This window comes from Aythya ferina (genome assembly GCF_964211825.1).
Source record: "Aythya ferina genome assembly, chromosome: Z".
NCBI classification, from domain to species: Eukaryota; Metazoa; Chordata; class Aves; order Anseriformes; family Anatidae; genus Aythya; species Aythya ferina.
Window position 1 is genome coordinate 77,126,354 of NC_140299.1, and position 17,931 is coordinate 77,144,284.

The 17,931-nt window shown below is 38.3% G+C and overlaps 1 protein-coding gene across 1 annotated transcript in view; it reads right to left on the reverse strand.

The window, feature by feature from the left end:
- Positions 1–17,931, reverse strand: part of RASGRF2 (Ras protein specific guanine nucleotide releasing factor 2) — a 153,401-nt gene that overhangs the window by 45,363 nt on the left and 90,107 nt on the right. The gene's annotated exons all lie outside the window — the stretch shown is intronic.

Here is a 17,931-nt window from a genome sequence, read left to right on the forward strand (position 1 = left end):
CTTGAAAGCAAAGATTTGTCAACTGCAGCATTACACCACACATTTTGTAATGATAACTTTTGATTTTAGTCAGCAATATTTACTTATCAATAAATGTTTTCAAAAAACAAGAAAGTTTCCTATTACATTCATAGCACTGTTACTTTCTTTTCTAGTTCTGCCATAGCTCTGTGAGAAATACAATCTGTATACTAATAATGATTACATTGAACACTGTGTTTTTTTCTAGAAGAAGGTAACTCTGAAAATACGCTTGAGAAGTTTATGTTTTTCTAGGTTTTTGTTAGATTTGATCTCATGCTATGTGGCTGTCCGTTTCACTGTAGAGTCCAGGGAACTACTAGAAAATCCCTTCTGTGTGACCAGCACTTTGCAATTTTTTGTCATAAAAGCTGTTCTAAAGCCTGTGTATTATTAGAAATAGCAAAGGGAGATTAAACATCTATTTATTCTATGAAAAAAAAAATAAAATAAAATAAAAAAATGGAGGTATTCTTAGAGGCTAGTATTAGTTTTGTTCTATTTTTATTAGAGAAAGTTATTACAGACAGTCCAAAAAATCCTAATTGCTGTTCTTCATTTTTAGAAGGATTAAAAAAAAAAAAAATTAACTGCAGTCTAACATCTTTTAGTATATGCTGGACCCCAAATGGATCCTCTATGCTTATGTTTCATGGAAGTTTTTAAAACTATGTCATATTACATTATAGTTGATATCTAAGATTTAATATCAAAGAAAGTTTCATATTAAATCATCTTTCGGAATTTAGCTGCCCATAAGCAGTACAGTAAACAGAATCTCTGAGGCTTTACTCGGTAAAAGGTAACCTAGGCAACATTTTGTGTGTTAATTTGCTATGCTTTTCACAGTTAACCTCTTGCAGAAGCAATTAGGCATGCACATTATAAACTGTTCAATTAGCCACTTAATTGCAGCAATGAAAGTCACAATGAAAATTATATATTAAAGCCGTAGAGTCTTTATCGAAGTAACATTAAGGAAAAGAAGATTTGGTAAACTGGAAGGAAAACAGAGAGAAACCTTCAGAGACAATTTTCAGTTAGCTGCAAGAGAATAAAAAGAGCAAGAAAGGCAAAAGGAAAACCTTCAGGGAACACTTCAGAAAACTTCTATGGTTCTCAGAATTTCATCAATTTTTAATCAGTAATTAGCTTGTTTCAGAGTCTAAGCAACATATTCACTAAGACCCACATAGTACCTAATGCTGATGTCTTGAACATATACCTGGAGATCTCCAGTTGTGTAAGAAAATAACTTAGATGAACATAGATGTACGAGGGTAGATGTAAATTTAACTCCACATGTTAACTCACTGTACATCTTCAGATATGACTTCAAATAAATATCTGTGAAATATATATTTTTTTTTTCAAAATAAAGCTGGAAATCTTATTAATTTAATTCTTTATTTTTATATAACAAACAAATCAGAATGCAAGAATGTGTTTCTCTCTCTCTTCACAAAAACATTTTTAATTTATTGTTCTTTACAAGAAAAAAAAAACAAATGCTTGAGCTACACTCACTGTCCAAGAATTAAATCTGCCAATTGATTTTGAAGAAAAGTGTGCTTATGACAATTTCTTGTAGACTCTTAGAAATTATCTGGAAATGCTATACATCACACAATTCCCAGTGTGGAACTGTGGCAGATCAACATCTTCAATCTGAAACCATAATGTCACGCAATAAAAATTGTTACCCCATTTCCCTGGTCCTTGCTTAGAGTGGTTATCTAGCAGTCTTTGACTTTTCACGAGTCACAGAAGTTTTGGTTTAAAATGTGAACTCAGCAAATGTGGCTTTGGGAATGGACGGGTTTCTGCTTGCTGTACTAATCAGTTCTGGGTATTCACTGCACCTTTCCTTTCCTTACTTACTTGCTTGCTTTCTCTCTCCCAAAGTAAATTAGTAAGCAGTGAATTATATGGTGGAAATTCTCTTCACACTCTGTAACTCAAAAGTCACCCCCAGAATTGCCACTATTCTTTGTATACAAGGAGATGTGACTACTTCCATGTGGATGCTTGGCTTTACCTTAAGGTAAACTTGTTTTGAGTAACAGTAGACCTCAGCTAGTCTCCATATTCAGTATCTTTGACTACACCACAGCAGAACTAACAGGTCTTAAGCCAAAATCAATGGATTTTTGAATCATTGGAATGGTATGCTGGAGAAAAATACATGGAATCCTTGGACCTCCCTTATGCAAGTGAGCTTGTGGCAGGCAAAGCTGGTGGGACTTGCAGTGTTCAGAAAAAAATAAGCCTCTACCATCAGTCCCCATTCTGTGATCTACCATACTATTTCCAAGCAAAAGGTTCTGCACAGTTATGACATGAACATGAAGCAGTTCAGGACAAAGGAACTGATTATATTCCTACATCAAAAAGGGTGACCAAACGTCCTGGGCAATGCTGGAGATTTGCACTACAACAGAGACAAAGATAAAGAACTACTCCTCACAAAGATGGAGACATGCCAGTCATCACTGACCAGTGTGGAGAGATACATAGGAGCAAAGCAGATAATCTTCACTAGGTCCACCACCAGAAGATGCTGCAAAGTGAGAACCTTTTGAATGGTGTTACCGAAAGGGTTGTTAGGCATTGGAACAGGTTGCCCAGGGAAGTGGTTGAGTCACCATCCCTGGAGGTCTTTAAAAGACTTAATGATAAGTGAACTTAGTGATATGGTTTAGTGGAGGACTTGTTATTGTTAGGTCAGAGGTTGGACTCGATGATCTTGAGGTCTCTTCCAACCTAGAAATTCTGTGATTCTGTGTTTATGTCACCGCTGGCTCTTATGGTAACTGAAATGGGAGCCAGGGACTACAAAGCATGTAGTAAAGATGGTTACCATCCACATCATAAAAATGCCCATCAGGCACAGATTTATTAGATTAGACTCAAAATTAGAAGTTATTAAATAACAGCTACTAATCACTAGATAAACTTCAGTGAATATATACACAAATTTTTCATTACAATTGTGACAAGAGCCACCTTTTTTTTGATCTATTCACCCACATAGCATGAGACATAAGTGTAAAATTATATGTAGACAGATACCAGCAGATATATTCAAAACTAATGTGAGAGCTCCTTCCCAGAGAGTACAGCAACAGTTTAAAATACCCACCACTCAAAGTCTTGGACTGTACTATTCCTGATACTAAGAGACTTCTGTCATATTACTAGTCTAAATAAAATTTAGTCAATATTGATTTTGCAAACAAAAGAGATTTCAGAAGTTCTTACAGTCACTGAATAAGTCTTTTCATTAACCAAAATGTGACAACACATGAGAAAAACAGTACTCAAGAACACAGAAAAGTTCTTGCACAGAAAAGTGCTATTAATTTCAGGAATCTTATAAAATTCAGAAAAAAATAGCAAAAATATCAGCAGAAAGGAAGTAAGATCAGTAAGTATTGTTACTTTCTGGTCTTCTAACTTTGAAAGGAAAGGTCTAAACAAAAAAAAAAAAAAAAGAGAGAGAGAAAAAAAAAAAGAGAGAGAAAAAAAGAAAAAAGAGAGAAAAAAAAAAAAAAAGAGAGAGAGAGAAAAAAAATGCCACAGCAGAATTAATATAAAAGCAAAGACATGCAAAAACAAGTCCTTTGCTAGCATTGCTTTTGCTCCTCCTGACTTTCAAAGCACTGTGGACTTCAGGAAAGGAACTGATAGCCATAGACTAAGTTCATTAAGCCACTACAGAAGCAATCTAAGCAATGAACAGTCAGCTTTGACAGTGCCATCACAGTATTTACTGCAATTTTCAAAGTGTAAATTTATTCTAATGCATCAGCTTTACTGCTACTTCTTAGTTTCTCCTCTCTCAGCTCACCTAATCCACTCCCAATATAACTCCAAACAAAAAATTGAGACACCATGGCAACTAGCAACTATTCCATCCATGTTTATGCATATTCTGAGAAGCCCAATATACAACCATTATCTGGTTCTTCACGTTCACGTTGCCACTTATATATGCCTGCTGCTTTCCACACTACAAAAGGTAACCTAAATTCTATCTATCCTCCAATCCTGATTACCTTTGCAACAGGTGACAGTGATGCCAGTCTAGCAGGAACTGCAAGCTATCTCACCTATTGCAAAAAGCAGGTGAGAGCTAGAACCTTGCCACATCACATTTGCTCTGCCAGATGTTGAACTGCAAGGCATAAAAAGGTTTAATTACACCTCTAAGATATATCTCAGAGAGCATCCTACCAAACAGTTTTCTGTTAGGCTTTTAGCAGTTTTGGGCCTCTCAATACAAGCAAGACATTGAGGTGCTGAGTGTGTTTAAAGAAGGGCAACAGCTGGTGAAGGGTCTAGAGCTCAAGTCTTATGTGAAGCAGCTAAAGGAGCTGGACTTGTTTAGCCTAGATAAGGAAGGCTCAGGGGAGACCTTATCATGCTTTACAAATTCCTTTAAGGAGGTTCTAGAGAGGTGGGGATCAGGCACCAAGGGTAAGACAACTGGAAATGGCCTCAAGTTGCACTAGGGGAGATTTAGGTTGGATATTAGGAAAAATAATAGGTCAGAGGTTGGACTCGATGATCTTGAGGTCTCTTCCAACCTAGAAATTCTGTGATTCTGTGATTCTGTGAAAATCTCTTAACTGAAAGGGTAGTACGTCATTGGAATGGGCTGCCCAGGGAAATGGACTCACCATCCCTGAAGGTCTTCAGAGACATGTAGATAGTAGAATTATTAAGGTTGGAAAAGACCCCCAAGATCTTCTGGTCCAACTGTCTCCCTACCACCAATATTAACCACTAAACCAAATCCCCCTACCACATCCAGCCTTTCCTTAAACACCCTTAGGGACTGTGACTCCACCACCTCCCTGGGCAAAACATTCCAATGCCTGACCACTCTTTCTGAGAAGAAATTTATCCTAATTTCCAACCTGAACCTCTCCTGGCGCAACTTCAGATCTTTTGTGGTTTAGTGGTGGACTTCAGTACTGGGTTAAAGATTGCACTAGATGATCTTATAGGTCTTTTCTGACCTAACTGATTCTATGATTCTATAATGGTAACATGCCAGCTTTGTTAGGTTCAGTGAATTACTTCTTTCAATACTATTTAATCACTCTGTTCATGCACTTGTCTTTAGGTTGTTATGGAAAATACAGTTTAAACTTCAGATGTTTTTATTACATGCAGAAATGAATCAAAATCAATATTTTTGAAGCTTCCATTATCACCAAAGATAAGAAAAAAGGCGCTGAATAGACTTGAATCTGAATACCTGAAGACATAAACAGATTAAACTATGACAATACCTTGTACATAGGTAGCTCTTCTTACAGGAAAGTCTAAAACGCTTTCCAGTGGTAGATGTCATTATAAAGCAAAAACACACAAGGAGTCAAGACCTCCAGGCACCATGTGTCAGCGTTTCCACCTTCAGAAATACTACAAGGTGGACAAGACTTAAATATCTCATTGCATGTCAGCATGAGACAGAGAACAGACCTTCCCATCAAAAGCTACTGGGAAGTCTCCACAACGCAATTCTGCTCTGCTTTTTCTTGTTCTCCTAAGAAAACCTGACTCTATCAGAAATTTACATCATTTCCTGTTTAAAATCCACTCCCACCTCACACAAGAGAAACATTTATACTATGTTAACTTTTGCACTATGTATGCCAAAGAAATTCATTAATGCATAGTTGATTTTCTATTCTGATTAAGATGTCCAAAAGCTCTGAGTCTAGTTGCAGTAACTGTAGTATCTGCATTTTGTCTTTCTTCATTAATACAGCAGCACATGGTTCCTGACCACAGTAATGACTTTGTCAAAAGTTTTGATGACAGATGGTAATAGATATTTTCAATAATTTATTGATACAAATAAGTAAGTTCTCAAACTTTAGGGGTAATCCGTTTCAATTATGAAGACACTAGTTTCTAATGTCTTTCTTAAAAAAAAAAAAAAAAAATCAGAAATGGATTTTATGTATCAGTTTCACTAAAATACTCTGGAATCAGATACTGAAGATGCATTAGCATCTAACATAGGAGAAAACTGCACTCCAGCCTTTGAGGATGTCACAGCAAAAACCCCGAAGTGTCCAGCTGGGGGGGAAGGAGAATGTTCACGGTTCACAAAAAAAGATGACAAACAAACAAACAAAAAAAAAAAGTGTCAAATATTATTCTCCGCCTTGTGTTTTTTTTCTTTCTTCTGATAAATACACTCAAGGGTTGTAAGCCAGCTTCATGATTCAGCCTGGCTCAAATCCTGAAAGCTTAGGCTTGGCAAACATCAGTGTTACTTTCTGACCTGGATAAAGAATAAATACAAACCCCAGGCTTGGAGCAAAGAGATTTTCCTCCACAGATTAAAACTGAAAAAAGCCTCTACAATATATGCAGCCCACACACGCATGTACACGCAAAAAGCCTTTCCAATATACACATCACACAGAAAAAAAAAAAATATATATATATATATATATATAAAATATTTTCCTTGACATACCCCAAAAGTTTGGATGACAGTTTTAAAGATATACATCTTTATTGGTCCTAGATTCTCAAGCAAGTAATTAGGTTTCATACATTCAAATAGAAAAGTGTCAGAGAGCAAGCAGTCTAATAATGATAAGAAATCTAAACTGACAAGGATTCTGGTCTCCTTTTCATTTCTTTAATTACGATATCAGGTTGCCATACGCTAGCTAGCTGAAGAATGGCAGAGCTGGAAAAGAAGACCATTTATATTAACTGAGATGAAAAGAAGCAAAAAAGATGACGAACTCCCACTCACTGAATACAGAACAGCATATTTCATCAATAATAGAGTCCTTCCTTCCTCTTTAGTAATTACCAAATAAGCACATTCAGATTTACAATGGAATAGGTCATATAAGCAGTGCAAGGCATGAAAGTAGGAACATCAAGTCTACCAGGCTACCCTAGTTTGACAGAGGCATATTTAATCATTCACCATGTGATGTTGTATGTTCTGGTTTCATACAGGGTTTTCAGCTCCTACAGCATCAGAAGAAGTGGTTACTAAAAGCAGAAGAAATCAAGTGCCCCATGCATTTCAGGCTTTTAATTTCACTTTCACTGGTCCTTGAGACATATGAAATTATTTTGTTCTAAGAAATATGCTGCTGAAAATCCCTGTTGTAACCACCCACGTCAGAAATAATTCTAAGTATCTATTTGATTCTTCTGCCTAAACCCTCCACTGCAAATACAATCTAACTATCAAATGAAGTCAAGAGATTATAGTCTTAGTAAGGTAAATCCCATGGGATTCACATGCACTAGCTGATGTACAATAGTGTAACACAGATAGAGCTATAGTGACTATGTTTAATTTCTGCCAAATGTTTAAGGAAAAGGTTGGTAAACTATTTTTAAGTGTTTAAAATGTTTAAAATGTTTAAAAATGTTTAAATGAGTCTTGCTTTAGAAAGGATTTTTCTAATCATAGAAATTTAAAGAACATAACATTGAGATGAAGAAGTTATGTCATTATTATGCTGTAAACTTGAACGAAACCCAGAAGCCTAACAATATATCTGCCCAATGAAATAATTTCAGTTTAATGGATGGGCAAGTAAAAAGATGCCTAAAGAATATGCTTAAGATCAATATACTACTCTAAGTCCTAATCATAATGTTAAGGTTGCTCTGAGAATTACAATAATTTACAAGATTATATGGTTGAAACATGACTACCATGAAGAATGAAAATCCTCTTTTAAACTCAACAACTCAAATTTGAAAATTTGTCCTTTAACAATCCTTTTAAAAAGGGTTGCTGCTATAGGGATGCACGGCATACACTGTTGGGATTTTTTTTTATTATTATTTCTTTTTAAATTAAGAAATTCTCTCTGGAGAGCATGTCAGAAAGTCATACTTACAAGAAAATATTTTAAACTTGCTAAACACTGAAAATATAATTGTAGTTATAGCTTATGCAACTGCATGTTATTGTTTTTGTAAATAAAATTCAGCAGCAATACGTGGATAAATGTTTGCATTTATCCATAAAATCCTAGTCCAATTTTGTAGTGAAGTCTTAGGGCAGACCATCCAAATCTTGTGTACTTATTTATAAACGTGTCTCTGTGAAAGAAGAGATCTTCAGTTTCAAAAGCTGTCATTGCCATTTATGTTTGCACATTGTAGAATATCAAAAGTTTGCAATATGACAGCAGATTTTTTTTCTGATGACTTATTTATATAATAGAACTATAGGGAACAATTGACGAAGAAGAAAAGGTTTTTTGAACAGCCTACCATAACAATGATATTTGTGATTGTTTTAGTACATCTTAGACCCTTTTCCACTTTGGTAATGTCTGAATTATCTTCTATAAATAATGACAAGAATGTTAACCTAGCAGTAGATATACCATTGAGTTTGTACATCAGCCAAGTGCGTTTGTCCTGATTCATGCTGTCTCTTAGTCTTCAAGGAACAGATAAGCAATTTTTACCTGCTGATGTATTTCTGAATTTCAAGTAATCTTCAGTTTTTAATTTCTATTTAATTACAGATTGTCTATATTCTCAGCCTGCTCTATCAGCGATATTAAAAGTGTAGCAAAGCAAATCTTTTTTACTTAATGCTCACAGTCTTTTCAAGAACTATTCAAAGCAAGCTTTCAGACCTTTAAAATGCTCCGTGTGACAGGCCACAAAAGAAACGTTAAAATAAATTATATGAGAACACATATAGCTAGAAACAGAAAATTGCATAAAGGGGCTTTTGGAAATTTTTCCATTAGCAGGCAGGCCTGTGCTTTTTACATAAACTAAAGGAAGTATTTTGCAAAATTATTCAGATTTGTTCATGACAATAAGAGTAAAGGTTAAATTGTAAGGAGGTGATACTTGCAAAGAGCCAAATGTATCATTTTTCAGACCATCTGTGAATGGAGAGTCAACTGTCATGCAAAACAAAAGTTGGCAGGATGCAAATCAGTCAACAAAAATTTCTGAACAAAACATCCATCTTCCATCTTCTAGACCATTTATGACTGGGTCACAAATCAAGCAACTCAAAAGTAAAGTAAAGAAACACTAATCATACAAGCAACATTTAGGCTCAGAAAACAAATACATGAAAAAAAATAAAAATAAAAATAACAAAAAATCCTTCCAAAACTTTCCTCCCCAATATCACAAAGCTCGCATACACCACACGGTGTATTAAGGACAACAGGGAATCTAAACAAACCTGCACTAAGACCTCTTAGTCCAGCTTGCAATGTCAACATTTTAGGATTTATTTCCTTCCTTGCAGTAGTCAATGTTCCATTCCAGCTTCTTTCCTCAGCTTAGGAGAACAGAGGGAGATACAACCTAAGAGCTTACCACAAAAGCTCAGCTAAACAAGTGGAAAATAAAGGTTCAACACACCCCATCCAATTAATCATAGTAGGATCATGGTGACCCAGTTCTGGGGGGCAGGAATAGGCATCCTGCTAGTCTCCTTTCTCAAATAAAGTGAAAATGTTTCTCTCAGTGCCACGGTGCCTTTATGAGTCTGTGAAACAGAGTTTTCCATGCAACTGCTCAGAGTCTAGTGCAATAGGTCAAGAAACACATGGTTCACAGTGTCTGTAATAACTTAGGAAATGCGCAGTGCAAATAATTTTTTTTTTTTTTCCGGAGTGGCCAACTTCTCTAGTGAGTGTAAATAAAAAATTAGTTTAGGCGAGAGGAACCCAGAAAGAACTGTTTCCTAATTTTCTGGTAAAGTGAGTAGAATCATCATTTTCCTCTAACCCTTAATTCACAAAAGCAGGAATCACCTGATTTAAAATAAATAAATAAATAAATAAAATAAACTTCATCTTGAAGTCATTGTTTCAATTCAAAGTTATTGCTCTATTGAAACTGAACGGGGAAATTCAATTCAATTTGAAAGTGAATATTCAGCCAGTTACCTAAAATTGCTAAGCAACAATTTTGTTAAATTCAAAAGACTCCTAATTCAGGAACAAAAATAGAACTCTATTCAAATTCACTACAGAGTAGGTGAATATTCGGAGGAAAGGAATAATACTCAGGGTTATCAAATTAGAAGGCAGATTCCAAACAAATTAGTCTTAATCTCTATTTTCATTTCCCTACTGAATTTCCAGTAAAATATCCTCTGGCAGGAGAAAACATACACAAATGTCTCACAAAAGCAGCTTGGTGAACACATGTTGAAAATACAGCCTACAACAGAAGGATGTTTGCTTCTGCTGTGGCATTGTACTCAGTGTACTGGGTTTATGTGGCAAGGTTTTGGTAGCAGGAGGCCTGCAGACACGGGAGGCCTGCGAGAAGAATCCAGTTTCAGCTGGGTCCAAAAGGGACCTGCCACTGGCCAGAGATGAGCCAATAAGTGATGTTGGTTGCACCTCTGTGGGACCAAATTCAAGAAAGGGGGGAAAAAAAAAAAAAAAAAAAAAAAAAAAAAAAAAAAACAACTGCTGCACAACAGCAGCTGGGAGAGAGAGGGGTGAGAGCCAGCCCTGCAGCCCCCAGGTGAGTGCAGCAGGAGGGCAGGAGGTGCTGCAGGCAGGCAGCAGCAGTTCCCCTGCGGGCTGTGCAGGGAGAGGCCCCTGGTGGAGCAGGCTGTCCCCCTGCAGCCCATGGGTCCCACATGGAGCAGATCTCCACGCTGCAGCCCCCCCATGGGTGGAGGAGCCCCCGGTGGGGCAGGTGGATGTGGCCTGGAGGAGGCTGCGGCCCATGGAGAGCCCCCGCAGGAGCAGGCCCCGGGCCGGAGCTGCAGCCCGTGGAGAGGAGCCCACGCAGGAGCAGGGGTCTGGGGGGAGCTGCCACCCACCCGTGGGGGACCCGTGCTGGAGCACTTTGCTCCTGGGGGATGGATGGACCCCGTGGGACGGAGCCGTGTGGGAGCAGGTCCTGAAGAGCTGCTGCCTGTGGGCAGCCCCCGCAGGCTCAGTTCGGGAAGGACGGCATCCCGTGGGAGGGACCCACGGGGAGCAGGGGCAGAGAGGGACCCTGAAGGAGCAGCGGAGACAAAACTTTTGGGACTAAACAGCCTCCATGGTGCAGTTACCCTGCACCACTTGGTGGGACAACGTGGAAGAGAGTGGATGGGGAAAGGTGGTTTTATTTTTTCTTTGTTCCTCACTTGTCTAGCTTGTTAGTAATAGGAAATAAATTTCTCTAATCTCCCTGTGCTGAGTCTGTTTTGCCTGTCATGGTAATTGTTGAGTGATCTCCCTCTCTGTCCTTATCTCAACCCTCGAGCTCTTTTCATCCTATTTTCTTCCCCTTTCCCTTTGAGGGGGGGGATTGAGACAGTGGCTGTGGTGGAGCTTGGCTGCCCAGGTGAATAAATTCTCCACAGTCAGACCCCTGCAGCCCCACAGAAGACACTCATTGCATTGCAGTCAGCCCAGCAGGTCTTGCTGCAACATGAACACTAGCTTTGTCTGACTCCAGAAAGGACATCTGGGCAACTCCTAAAAACTCTCCTGCTGCAAAGAAGGAAAGCTGGTTGGTCTATGCTTCTGGTTAACTGTACCATAACCATTTTTATGAAGAACAGTGTAAGGTTTAGAGTAAGTCAATGATTATTTCCCACCCAGCTTCACTTCCAGTTCTTCAGTCTAATGTGGAACTGAAGCTATGCAATATTCAGTCTCAGTGCCGATCAAACCTTCCTAAGTCTGCATGAATTGGTCTGGAAATCTCATTATAACATGTTCCCAAGAGGGAACTAGTAGTCACTTTTCCAGTTTCTGGCTAAAGCTATTATATTCTACAAAAAGAAAGGAAGAAAGGAAAAAAGGGAGAGAGAAAGAGAGAGAGGAAGAGAGAAAGAAAGGGAGAGACAGAGAGAGAGAGAAGAAAAAGAGAGAAAGAGGGAAAGGAAGGAAGGAAGGAAGGAAGGAAGGAAGGAAGGAAGGAAGGAAGGAAGGAAGGAAGGAAGGAAGGAAGGAAGGAAGGAAGGAAGGAAGGAAGGAAGGAAGGAAGGAAGGAAGGAAGGAAGGAAGGAAGGAAGGAAGGAAGGAAGGAAGGAAGGAAGGAAGGAAGGAAGGAAGGAAGGAAGGAAGGAAGGAAGGAAGGAAAACACAACAAAATACTTGGTTGCCATGCATAAAAGATCAGGGCAGGATACCAATTCCCACATGAATCCTTTTCTTTCTTGGAACTAAACATTGCAGATCCTGACCACAAAGCAGGGAGTGGGAAGGGAGGTATACAACCTAAACAGGATTGCTAACCATGCCTGGAGCCCTGATGTCGCTGATCAGATGATATCCCACAACTATGGCAGGAGTTCCACATGGAAACCTGCTACCTAAAGCATTACAGTTAAAATTAAGGCCATCTTCCAACTGCTTAGAAAGTCTCCGCAATACTCATGACCCAGTTGTGCCAATCTACTGTGAAAAGCAGGACTGAGTTAAGCTACAGAACAACACACGATAAAATTCTTTGCATCTCAATTACCAATTGGGATTTCACCATCATGATTTTATTTTTTTTTTCAGGTCTGGATTCCTAAGGAAGAAGTTTGACAAAGCTTTTCCAGCACAGAGGATGAGATGTTATAACCAAGAAAATTACTGAGTGCAAAATTGCTATAACTAGTACTAATAGCAATGTTTATGCCAACATACTGAAAACCAACTAAAAAAAAAATTGCACAAATTCTCTTGTTTGACTGTAGACGTGGACTACATGTTTGACTCAGCCATAAACAAATATATACCTTTTCAAAGGTTGGCTTGTAACCATTGATATAATATAAAACGTTGAGTGCAATAATCATACAGAAGTGCACTACCCTACTATCCACATAATGTAGAGTCCAACTCATCATCTCTGTCAGATATCACTCTTCTTTCACATAACATTCACCACGGCAAGGAAATCTGTGGAGGAATGGTTAAGTGAAATAGGACACGTGGATGTTGGGCAGTTAGGAGGCAATGGGCTAGTAAAGTACCGTACTCAACTCACACGAGTCTGGCACGTACGCAGCTGGCTGAGAGCCAATCAGGCTCAAGGACACGATGCCCTTGAGCGATGGGGAAAGTCCCTAAGGCGGGACGGTGGCTAAAAGAAGGAGGAACTACCTGAAAAGAGCGGGAAATGTTAGCCAATCCTGAGCTTAGTTTTTGCAATATGTATGAGTTGACTATGTTCGAACTAGATAAAAGGCGACAGAGCTATCCATTAAAGTTGAAGTTCATTGTTCACTCATATTGAGCGTCTGTGTCTTCCTTCCGTCGACAACAGAAATCTCCCTCTGCCTGTCCTCTCACAATGGAAAAAGAAACAGTTCACATGTCTCCTTTACTAACCTCACTTAATTCTAATGTCCCCTTAATAATTTCATAGTAACTTAACTTCTTACTCCAGAATCTGTTTTACAAAGCATAACTGTGTAATGCTAAATTATTATTACCCTGTTCAGAATTAGGAAAATACCCCCTGAACAGTATAGCTGGTATCCTTGAATGGGGAACTAAATATCACATCAATCTGTCTGCAACACAGTAACTAATAAGGAAATACTATGTATGATTAAAACATTATTTATGTTTCTACATGCTTTTCCACTTCAGACATCAGTGGAATCCCACTGGGATTGTATACCTTCATAATTTTGCATGGGTGCATCTCCCAAGTCACATTATCCAGCTGAAGTGCTGAGTGCACCACACTGGCAGCAGTACATGAAGCTACAGTGCCTCCTCTTGTCAATCATATATATCACCACAGACACACAAACATGCACATAGAATCTCTCTTGTATCATTTGGTACAAAGTGTTATTCCCTTATTCCAATTCCTTATGCCAAAATAAAGTAAACCAAAAATATTGTGACACTGGGAGCTGAATAGTTTGAAGGCCTGCAGAACAGCACCACTGGTCACAACCTAAAATAAGCTGAGCAGCTCTCACTAAAAGCTGAACTTTCTCATCTAATTTTAGCCTTTTTAAATAAGCAATCAGTCATAATCAATCTGTGCTTGATTTATCAAAATGGAAAGGCCTTCACATGACACACTGTGTCATGTGGGTCTCTATGAAACATGAAGTACTACTTTTAGTTGATTGTTCTCTGTCTAATAGTGTGACAGTAATCAAAACAAGGCTAACGTTCCCAATTCAGAGTTCACAGGACTCATCTGGCATACCTTCAGTACTTATGCAGCTTTCCAGAGAAAATATGTCATTCTGGAAACCATAGCTATAATTTACAAAAGTCCATTTCTATTTGTTATTGCTGTTACTATTAGGATAGTTTACTGCAGACAAATACCTGCAGCACCTCTGATGAGGACTTTCTGTATTCATTTTCACATCAAAATTCCAACACCGATTATCCTCATCTGCGTTCAATTGCTCTATAATCAAGGTTTGGCAGCTTTATATCAGACGTGATCAAATACAGTACAATACATAACTACAAAGTACAAATGACCCGCAATAATTTATTCCTGGCATTGATCATGAATGCAAGAATAGCCGAGTCAAAATAAGTGAGACATTTATACTGTACATTTTTCTGTACATCTTTTCCATCACTAATGCATAGAAAATGCATCTAATTAGTGCACTTATGCATAACCGATTATCAGTGGAAAGCATCATAAATCTTTTTATACATAGTTTAAAGGCCGTGATTAACAATGGAATATGACACCTCCATAGACAGCAACCAGCTGCAGGACCATAGATCCAGAACTCACAAACCATATTAGATGCATTGTCAACAATGGAAACTATTTTTCAGTGGTAGCATGTGGAAGTGGCAACAGCAGGTACTTTTGAATGGCCAGGGAGATGGAATTGCTTTAAAGAAAGACACTGCTTGCATTTAGCAGCTTCAACTATCAGTCAATGGTGCAGGTTTTGTGCTTGCTTTGCTGAGAATCTGCTGCAGCTGCAAAGGACTGTCTGATCACTTCTGCAGACATACAAAGAGCTACAGAAAAAGCAGATGACACCAGAAAATTGCTGGATAAACAGGCCAATCGGTTTTGCTACATGAAAACCAAGGGCAATTTAGATTGTTTTTCTAAACCATTACTGTAATCCATAGGAATATCCAGTGAATATTACAAGGATCTTGGTTTTACTTCCACTACATAATGAACATGAAGACTGACTGAGTGATCTTTTGAAATGTTCTTTCATAGGGTAGAAGCTTAAAAATTCAAAGGCCTTAGGAAAAACTCTCTCTCCTAAACAACACTCCTAAACTAAATAGCTCAAGTCAGTTAACTTACCACCAGAGATATGTTTAGGCAATTAATTGAAAGGGACAGTACATAAGCAATTCATTTTTGTGTAGATGCTTTGAAGCTTCAAGTTGTTATTTTAATTACTCTTTTAAATCATTAGAATTATAAAGAATAAAATCATTGTACCTCCTTTGCTAGCATGGGGCCCATTTTCCTACATACAAATCATGTTTGTCAGAGATACTCCCCCAAAGACTCTTTTTTTCCTACTTCTTTCTCACTTTCTCTCCTCTCCCCTTCATATGTGTTTTAAAAAACAAATGCTTATACTTAAGAATCCAGGCCCTCCTGCCAACCACAAGCTTCCATCCCACTCCTATCCTCTCTCATAATATGTCTCCTTGTTCTTGTGAAAAATGGTACATTCTTTACAGTGCAGATCAGCATGCTGTAGGAGGAAGAAGGCAGCTTTGCAGCATGCTGGAAATACCAAAGTACCCAAGTTGAAATGGGATGACAGAGTTGCTGGTTAAAAGCTGCCATGCTCATGAGGGAATAATACATACATCTGTTTGCTTGGGATTAAGTATTTGCTTCTTGTCTAATGTTTGTTTTCCATGTCAGGAGATTCTGGGTTTCTAATTTTATTTGAGGAAAAAATATGCTTCTCTAAGTTCTTTTAGCATTTCTGGTAAGACTATACAGAGTATTGAAGCTTAATTTAGATTTTGAATTTAGGTTTTGTCAAAATAATGTCCCTGAAGCCCATGTTCAGTAGAAAAGTTTCAAAATAAAATAATGAATTCAAGATTAACTATTTATCTTAAAATCGTATTAGACTTCCTTAGTAAATCAGAAATTTATGTTTGCTATCTTCGTAAATACTTTTTGTTTTATTCGTCATTCACTAAGGGCAAATCATGCCTGACCAATCTGGTGACCTTCCATGCTGCAGTGATTGCATCAGTTGACAAGGGAAAACTGAACAATGTCATCTGCCTGGTCTTCTGTAAAGCCTTTGACACAGTCCCACACAATATACTTGTCTCCAGTTTGGAGAGACATGGATTGGACTGATGGACTATTTGATGGATAAGGAATTGGCTGGATGGCCACATCCAGAGAGTTGCTGTCAACAGCTCAACATCCAGATGATCAGCAACAAGTAGTGTCTCTCAGACGTCTGTATTAGAACAGTATTGTTTAATATCTGTGTTAATGTCATAGACATTGGGATTGAGTGCATCCTCAACAGGTTTGTGAATGACATCAAGCTGAGCGGTGTAGCAGACACTTCAGAAGGACGGGATGCCATCTGGAGGGGCATGGACAGGACTGAGAAATAGGCCCATGTGAACCTCATGAAGTTCAACATGTGCAAGGTCCAGCACCTGAATCAGGGTAATCCCAAACAAGAATACAGGCTAGGTGATAAGCAGATTGAGAGCAGCCTTATGGAGAAGGATTTGGGCGTGTTGGTGGGTGAAAAAAAGAACACAAGCTGGCAATATGCACTTGCAGCCCAGAAAGCCCTTGTATCCCGGGCTGCATCAAAAGACGTGTAACTAGCAGGCTGAGGGAGACGATTCTCCCCTTCTGCTCTGCTCTCATGAGACCCCACCTGGAGTACGGCATCCAGGTCTGGGCTCCCCAGCACAAGAAAGACATGGACCTGTTGGAGTGGGTCCAGAGGAGGGACACAAAGATGATCAGAAGGCTACAGCACCTCTCTTACAAAGAAAAGCTAAGAGTACTGGGGTTGTTTATTCTGGAGAAGACTCTGGGGAGGCCTTATTACAGTCTTTCAATACTTACTTAAAGAGGGCTTACAATAAAGTTGGGTAGAGGCTTTTTAGAAGGGCAGGTGGTGATAGGACAGGGGGAAGGGTTTTTAACTAAAAGAGGATAGATTTAGATTAGATATAAGGAAGAAATTCTTCCCTCAGAGGGTGGTGAGGCACTGGAATGGGTAGCCCAGAGATGTCGTGGGTGCCCCATCCCTGGAAGTGGTCAAGGACAGTGACCTGGTAGGTGTCCCTGCCTATAGCAGGGGGGCTGGATTTACATGGTTTTTCAGGGCCTTTCTAACCCAAACTATTCAATGATAATATGATTCTACAAAAACAGTACAGCATTATTTCCCTAATTTGTCTTCATCCATACAACTGCTCAAGATTTGAAGTGAAATTATAATCTCTTATAGTCACACAGAACACTTTCATAGTTTATGAATATTAACATGTATGATGACCTGCATGCAAAGCAAGCAGGTTCAATAAAATATTATCTTTCTTTAAAAATCAGTGCATGATACTCTCACAGATCTTGAGATTGTGTTCTGATTCTGTGCAAAACTGAGAAAAATAAAAGATAAGGAGAAAAAGAAGCAATAATATGTTTGAAGGGATTATAAAAATTTATACCAGGCAAATTCACAAGTTCTACAATCAATGAATGAAATAACTTTATTATACTTCATATAATACATTGTTTTTTTATATAGTGCTATGCTGTGGGTGCTGTATAGATTATACTGTTATCAATTAATTCTTGTAATATTCTGCAACAACTTTTTTACTGTTAAACTACAAATGATTGAAGAGATTAACAGGACATTCATTAGGCTGAGATGGTTGAAATTAATTTTTTGTAGGAACTTTTCTCTACAGAAAAGAAGAAGGCAGACATCAG